Source organism: Arachis ipaensis, chromosome B10 (assembly GCF_000816755.2).
Source record: "Arachis ipaensis cultivar K30076 chromosome B10, Araip1.1, whole genome shotgun sequence".
NCBI classification, from domain to species: domain Eukaryota; kingdom Viridiplantae; phylum Streptophyta; class Magnoliopsida; order Fabales; family Fabaceae; genus Arachis; species Arachis ipaensis.
In genome coordinates this window covers 103,215,150-103,223,241 of record NC_029794.2, presented here as the reverse complement: position 1 = coordinate 103,223,241, position 8,092 = coordinate 103,215,150, and the positions used below count along the sequence as shown (strand labels likewise).

Genomic DNA, 8,092 nt, shown 5'->3' with positions numbered 1-8,092 from the left:
GAATTTCTGAACCGTTGACTAGTTTGCATCATTAGGGTATAGTTTTAAATTCAAGGGTATTTTAGTAATTTCAAAATTTTAGTCTCTAACTTAATCTCAAATCAAATAGGATACAAAGACATAATTTTAGTTCTGTATATTTTACACTAAATATAATACTAAAATTTATTTCAGTCTTTGTCTCTCAATTTCAATCTCTCTTTTAAATGCTATTTAGTGATGCAAATTGGCATCCTTTTAAAGTTGTAACAGATAAAGAAGGAAATGCTAAGATACAACGACTTTAAGAATTGCATGACTATTAAAGGAATATTTTTTTTCTATTTTAATCCCCGTGAATTAGGGGTGTTCATGGATCGGATCGTATCCGCAGATCCGCGGTAAATATCCGCATCCGATCCGAAAATTGCGGATACGATTCGATCCGCAAATTGATCAGATCGGATCTGATCCACACCCTTTGTGGATCGGATCGCGGATATCTGCTCTACATCCGCGTATCCGATCCGCGGATTCGCAGATCCGCACTATAATAATTAAAAAATAAATAAAATATATATGTTTAGTATTATATTTACTTGTTTGTATGTTTTAGTTAGTAATTATTATTCATATATTGTATTATTTTATTTTTGTTATTTAGAGAGAGTTTGATTAAAAATATTTTAGGAATAAATAAGTTTAAAACTATGAAAGAAATATTTTTATTGAATTCTTTTACATAGAAATATGATTAAAAATAGAAGGTTTAATTATGCGGATATATCCGATATCCGATCCGATCCGATTCGCACATTTGCGGATCGGATCGGATCGGATCTGGCACTAAAAAGTGCGGATATCATATCCGATGCGATCCGATGAAAATTGTGTGGATCGGATCAAATTTTCGGCCATATCCGATCCGATCCGATCCGCGGACACCCCTACCGTGAATTATTACTTTGTTCATTAATTTGGGGACATTACCTCATGCCTTGCTGTCTATACTATTGTTACTGTTTGAAGTATACCGTGGGTATTATTGCCTTTAAGATCTATTGGGGACTATTGGTATTAGGATGTTCACGGTGCGGTTTGGATCGGTTTTGAATAAAAAATATTTTTTTAAAAATAATCCGATCCGATTTGATCCAATTTTAAGCGGTTTGGATTGGATTAGATTTGCGGTTTTATAAATTAAAAAAATTAAATACATATAACAAGTCTCAACATCAAATTTTAAATAATTAACAATGACATAACAAATCTCAACAATATCTTAAAAAGCCAATAATAACATAACAATAGAAATAAAATTATAAGTTAATTAAAATAAATAAATAAAATTTTGAATATAAAATATTTATTAAATAATAATATATGAATAATATAAAAATATATAAAAAATTGAACATATTATAAGTATAATTGTAAATATAATAATAAAATAATAATATTATAGCACATTGTATGGTTTGGATTGAATTGGATCGGTTATGAAAATTAGATCCGAAATTCGATCCGATCCAGTGATTTGCAAAAAATATAATCCAATCAAATTCGAATTAGTACGGTTTTAATCGGTTTTTTGTTTGAATTGGTTCTAATTGGTATGATAAGGTGCCAAGGTGCTATCTCTCTCTGTAGCACTTTATTGGCATATTTTTCATCCTACTCTTTCTTGTATGCAATGCAGCATTAGGAGTGCTAAAATAGGTTAATTTGCTGAGCAAATCCGCAAAACTTGTCAAAAACCCCCTGAACCCACACAAATGAACTTATAGACTTTGGCAGGGAGGGGCGGGATGTCCTAATGAACAATAATGAAAAAAAAAGTTATTTTAGACTTAGCGCCTCACTGCCTCAACCGTGGCACCTTCGCTTCATAGTTTCCATCCTACTCCTGCTGCCTTAGCCTTCATTTGTCCATCCTTTAGGATCTAGAAAGAAGCAATCAAGCGGTGTTCCCTATAGGTTCCAGATTAATCTCAGCTCTATCCACACATTTTTTTCTTTCCTCTTTTCCATATCTAATCTCTCCACTACGCCTCTCCCTTGCTCATCTTGCCTTCTCTTCAGTTCTCTCTCTCTCTCAGCCCCTGTTTAGCTTTCTCTAGGTCTCTTAGTTAACTCTTGTTGGTGCTGCCACCCTTCTCTAGTTTGCCATTGTCCTTTCTCGCTTCATCTTGAGTTTGCTTCCTCTTGTGATTCCCCTCCTTTGCCTCCACTCTGCTATTTTGCTTTTGCTTTTTCCATTGTTGCATTTCTAATTTTCTGTCTTTGTTGTGTTGTCTATTTAAAGGTGCAATGCTTAGGCACTTCTCCTCATTTCTTTTGCTAATTAGAATTTTAATCTTTATTATACGAGAAAAGGACAAATTAGTCACTGACCTTTTAACCCGCGGACATTTTCGTCCCTGACCATTGAAAAATACTTTTAAGTCCCTGACGTCCCTAAAAATTAGACGGATCAGTCCCTCCGTCTATAAGCCACTGTCAGACCCGACGGAAAAGGCTGACCTGGCTCCCCCTCTGCTTACCTGGCTTAACGGCGTTCCCACATGGCACGTTAGTGGGATGGAGCTTTTGAAAAAGGGACACATAAGTCTCTGTCACTCAAAATGACATCGTTTTGTGTGCTGCCCTAATCTTCAAATTCGTTTGGGTTGTTTGATTATGGTGGTGGCTGGTTGTTCGTTTATGATGATCACAGTGTGTTTGAGTTCTTCACTGCTATCTTCGTTCCATCTCTTAGCTCTCCCTTGTAAACGGTTCCAAACCCGCCTCGCCCTAGCTCATTTTCGGCTGCGAAATCCTTCGTCACCTCGCGTAGAACTTGTACTGATATCACAAGGTTTCGAGAATCACTCATGTGAGTGTTTTCTGTTTCACCACTCAGGTTACTCACATAACTTACAAATAGAGAAACAAGCAAAATAGCCACAAATGTAAAGATTTCAACACCAACAAGTAATACTACCAATTTTGATCTTTTCGAGCCATTTGATCTTTGAACCGGAGCAGGGGAAGGCGGCATATCCGAGGGTGTTGGTTTTGGTTTTGGTGGCAGAGAGAGCCGAGGCCGTGGTGATGCCGGATTTCGGGGTGAAAGTTGTGGACTACTAATAGGTGAGGGACTGTTTCCATGTTGATAAGCAAAAATAGGGTTGCCATCAATAACAACCTTCATACCATCATTGAACTTTGGCAATGGAGGCTCAAAATTGTTATAACTCAAATCCAACAATCTCAGTGATTTCAATTCAATAAAATTACTAGGGACTTTGCCACTTATATTATTTTGTGCAAGCATAATCCTAACAAGTGAATTCAATTTAGCAATTGAAGGACTCAATGTACCACTAATAAGATTTTTCCTAGGCAAATTGATAAGAGATACCTCAGAGTTCTGATTGCAGCTCAATCCAATCCAGTTCCCTCCACAAGGATCATTACCAGACCAATGAGAACTCAGAATTGAAGGGTAATTCAGATCATGGAGAAAATCAATGAGTGCATTAACTTGAGTTGCACATTGAATCCCAGGCTTACTCTGACAAAAGAAATTTGAACCATAAGATACTTGTGTAGCAGCCTTAAACTTTGGTATTGGCCCCATTAACATGTTATTGCTTAAATCAACTTGATCAAGGTCCATGTTTGCCATTGATTCCGGAATCAAACCAACAAGTTGGTTTCCATTGAGGTTGATCTCTCATGAGCGGATAATTTATACGCTTTTTGGCATTGTTTTTAGTATATTTTAGTTAGTTTTTATTATATTTTTATTAGTTTTTATTTAAAAATAAAATTTCTAGACTTTACTAGGAGTTTGCGTATTTTTCAGTGATTTCAGGTATTTTCTGGCTGAAATTGAGGGACCTAAGCAAAAATCTGATTCAGAGGCAGAAAAAGGACTGCAGATGCTGTTGGATTCTGACCTTCCTACACTCGAAGTGGATTTTCTGGAGCTACAGAAGCCCAATTGGCACGCTCTCAATTGTGTTGGAAAGTAGACATTCTGGGCTTTCCAACAATATGTAATAGTCCATACTTTTCTTGAGATTTGATGGCCCAAACAGGCATTCCAAGTCAGCTAAAGAATTCTGGCGTCAAAACGCCAGAACTGGCATAAAAGCTGGCATTTAACTCCAAGAAAAGTCTCTACACATGGAAGCTTCAATGCTCAGCCCAAGCACATACCAAGTGGGCCCGGAAGAAGATTTCTGCATTAATTACCTATTTCTGTAACCCTAGGCTACTAGTTTTCTATAAATAGGACCTTTTGCTATTGTATTTTGATCTTTTACTCATACTTTGATAGACCTTTTCACGTTTGGGGGCTGGCCTCACGGCCATCCCTAGACCTTGTTCTTATGTATTTTCAACGGTGGAGTTTCTACACACCATAGATTAAGGTGTGGAGCTCTGCTATTCTTCATGAATTAATGCAATTACTACTGTTTTCTATTCAATTCATGCCTATTTCTTGTTCTAAGATATTCATTCGTACCCAAGAACATGATGAATGTGATGATTATGTGACACTCATCACCATTCTCCCCTATGAACGCGTGCCTGACAACCACCTCCGTTCTACATGCAATCAAGCTTGAATGTTTATCTCTTAGCCTTCTGGTTCATGATGCATGGTTGCCTCGCCTGACAACCGAGTCCTCCATTCCATGAAATTAGAGTCTTCGTGGTATAGGCGAGAATCAATTGGCAGCATTCTTGAGATCCAAAAAGTCTATACATTGTCTGTGGTATTCCAAGTAGGATCTGGGATGGGATGACTGTGACGAGCTTCAAACTCGCGAGTGTGGGGCGTGTGATAGACTTAAAAGGATCAATGGATCCTATTCCGACATGATCGAGAACCAACAGCTGATTAGCCGATGTGGTGATAGCGCATCAGGACCATTTTCATTGAGAGGACGGGAGGTAGCCATTGACAATGGTGAAACCCAACATAAGCTTGCCATGGAAGGGAGTATGAATGATTGGAAGAAGGCAATGGGAAAGCAGAGGTTCAGGAGGAACAAAGCATCTTCATACGCTTATCTGAAATTCTCACCAATGAATTACATAAGTATCTCTATCTCTACCTTTATTTTATATTTTATCCATCTTTTAATTATCAATTCTCCATAACCATTTGAATCTACCTGACTGAGATTTACAAGATGACCATAGCTTGCTTCAAGCCGACAGTCTCCGTGGGATCGACCCTTACTCACGTAAGGTTTATTACTTGGACGACCCAGTGCACTTGTTGGTTAGTTGTGTGGAATTGTGACAAAGTGTGATTCATGTTTGAGAGCTCCAAGTCTTTGGTGCCATTGTTGATGATCACAATTTCGTGCACTAAGTTTTTGGCGCTGTTGTCGGAGATTGTTCGAGTTTGGACAACTGACGGTTCATCTTGTTGCTTAGATTAGGTAATTTTATTTTATGTTTAAGCTTTTTACTTTTTATTTTTGAAAAAATTTTCAAAATTACAAAAAAAATTTTCTATTCTATTCTTCAGAGTTTTTAAGAATGAATTCTAGAGTTTCATGATGATTTGTTGAAGTCTGGCTGGTTGTGAAGCCATGTCTAATCTTTTGGACCGAGGTTTCAACTTATCATCACAAGAGCTTGTTGATTTCTATCAATTTTGCTGTTGTGAGCAATGATCTGCTAAAGCTTGGCTGGCCATTGGCCATGTCCAGTGTTTTGGACCGGAGCTTTCTTTGAAAGCTTGGCTGGCTAGTAAGCCATATCTAATTCCTGGACCGGAGTCTTAGACTAGCATTGCAATGATTCCTGGAATTCTTATTAAAAATTTTGAATCCCTTTATTTTCTTTTCCACTCAATTTTCGAAAAATCACAAAAAAATTTATAAAACCATAAAAATAAAAAATATTCTATGTTTCTAATTTAAGTCTAGTGTCTAATTTTACGTTTGGTGTCAATTGCATGTCTTTATTCTTCTAATTTTCGAAAATTACATGCATTATGTTCGTCATAGATCTTCAAGATGTTCTTGATGATTTCCTTGCTCTGATCTTGAAATTCTCTTGTTCTGTGTGTTTAAGTGTTTCTCACAGGCATTTTTCAAATTGTTATAGTCCTTAGTATACAAACTTTTAAGTTTGATGCCTTGCATGCATTATGTATTTGAACTTAGTTTTCCATGTTTAATTGCATTTTGATTGTTCCTCATCATTAAAAAAATCCAAAATTTTTTCAAAATTATGTCTTTTCAAGTCAATAATACAGAGAATTGAAGATTCAGAACATGCAGCAGAGGAATTACACAGAAAAAGCTGGGCGTTCAAAACACCCAGTGAAGAAGGAAAACTGGCGTTTAAACGCCAGCCAGGGTACTTGGCTGGGCGTTAAACGCCCAAAAGGGTAGCATTTTGGGCGTTAAACGCCAGAATGGATACCATTCTGGGCGTTTAACGCCAGGATGACATAAGACGGAAGATTTTGTTTTTAATTCAAATTTTTTTCAAGTTTTCATAAGTTTTCAAAATCAAATCTTTTTCAAATCATATCTTTTCAATCATATCTTTTCAAAATAAATTTCTTTCCATTTTTTTACTATTTTCGAAAATACTTGCTAACAATTAATGATTTGATTAAAAAATTTCAAGTATGTTGCTTTCTTGTTAAGAAAGGTTTAATATCTGAATCATATCTTTTAAATTTATAACATAGAGGATTCCATACTTTCTTGTTCTCTTCTATTTCATATGAGCAGGAGCAAGGACAAAAGTATTCTTGTTGAGGCTGATCCTGAACCTGAAAGGACCTTGAAGCGAAAGCTAAGAGAAGCTAAAGTACAACTCTCTATAGAGGACCTAACAGAGCTTTTCAAACAAGAAGAAGCCATGGCAGCCGAAAACAACAACAATGCCAACAATGCAAGGAAGGTGCTTGGGGACTTTACTGCACCTACTCCCGACTTCTATAGGAGAAGCATCTCAATCTGCCATTGGAGCAAAAAACTTTGAGCTTAAGCCTCAATTAGTTTCTCTAATGCAACAGAATTGCAAGTTTCATGGACTTCCATTGGAAGATCCTCATCAGTTCTTAGCTGAATTCTTGCAAATCTGTGACACTGTCAAGACCAATGGGGTTGATCCTGAGGTCTACAGACTTATGCTCTTCTCTTTTGTTGTAAGAGACAGAGCTAGAACATGGTTGGATTCACAACCCAAAGAAAGCTTGAACTCTTGGGAAAATCTAGTCAATGCATTCTTGGCAAAGTTCTTTCCACCTCAAAAATTGAGTAAGCTTAGAGTGGAAGTCCAAACCTTCTGACATGCTTTCAGAATGGAGCATCATAGGTATCTTCTATGATGGTCTGTCTGAACTGTCCAAGATGTCATTGGACAGCTCTGCTGGAGGATCTCTTCATCTGAAGAAGACGCCTGCAGAAGCTCAGGAACTCATTGAGATGGTTGCAAATAACCAATTCATGTACAGTTCTGAAAGGAACCCTGTGAATAATGGGACAAATCAGAAGAAAAGAGTTCTTGAGATTGATACTCTAAATGCCATATTGGCTCAGAACAAAATATTGACTCAGCAAGTTAATATGATTTCTCAGAGTCTGTCTGGAATACAAGCTGCATCAGTCAGTACTAAGGAAGCTTCCTCTGAAGAAGAAGCTTATGACCCTGAGAACCCTGCAATGGAAGAGGTGAATTACATGGGAGAACCCTATAGAAACACCTATAATCCTTCATGGAGAAATCATCCAAATCTCTCATGGAAGGATCAACAGAGACCTCAACAAGGTTTCAACAACAGTAATGGTGGAAGAAACAGGTTTAGCAATAGCAAGCCTTTTCCATCATCTTCCTAGCAACAGACAGAGGATTCTAAGCAGAGCCACTGTGACTTAGCAACTATAGTCTCTGATCTAATTAAAACCACTCAAAGTTTCATGACTAAAACAAGGTCCTCCATTAGAAATTTAGAGGCACAAGTGGGTCAGCTGAGTAAGAAAATTACTGAACTCCCTCCTAGTATTCTCCCAAGCAATATAGAAGAGAATCCAAAGAGAGAGTGCAAGGCCATAAACACGTCTCACATGGCCGAACCTGGAGAGGA

At 37.3% G+C, this 8,092-nt stretch overlaps 1 pseudogene; it reads right to left on the bottom strand.

Annotated features, from left to right (window-relative positions):
* The window catches only part of LOC107621025, a 15,864-nt pseudogene continuing 10,461 nt past the window's right edge, over positions 2,690-8,092 (bottom strand).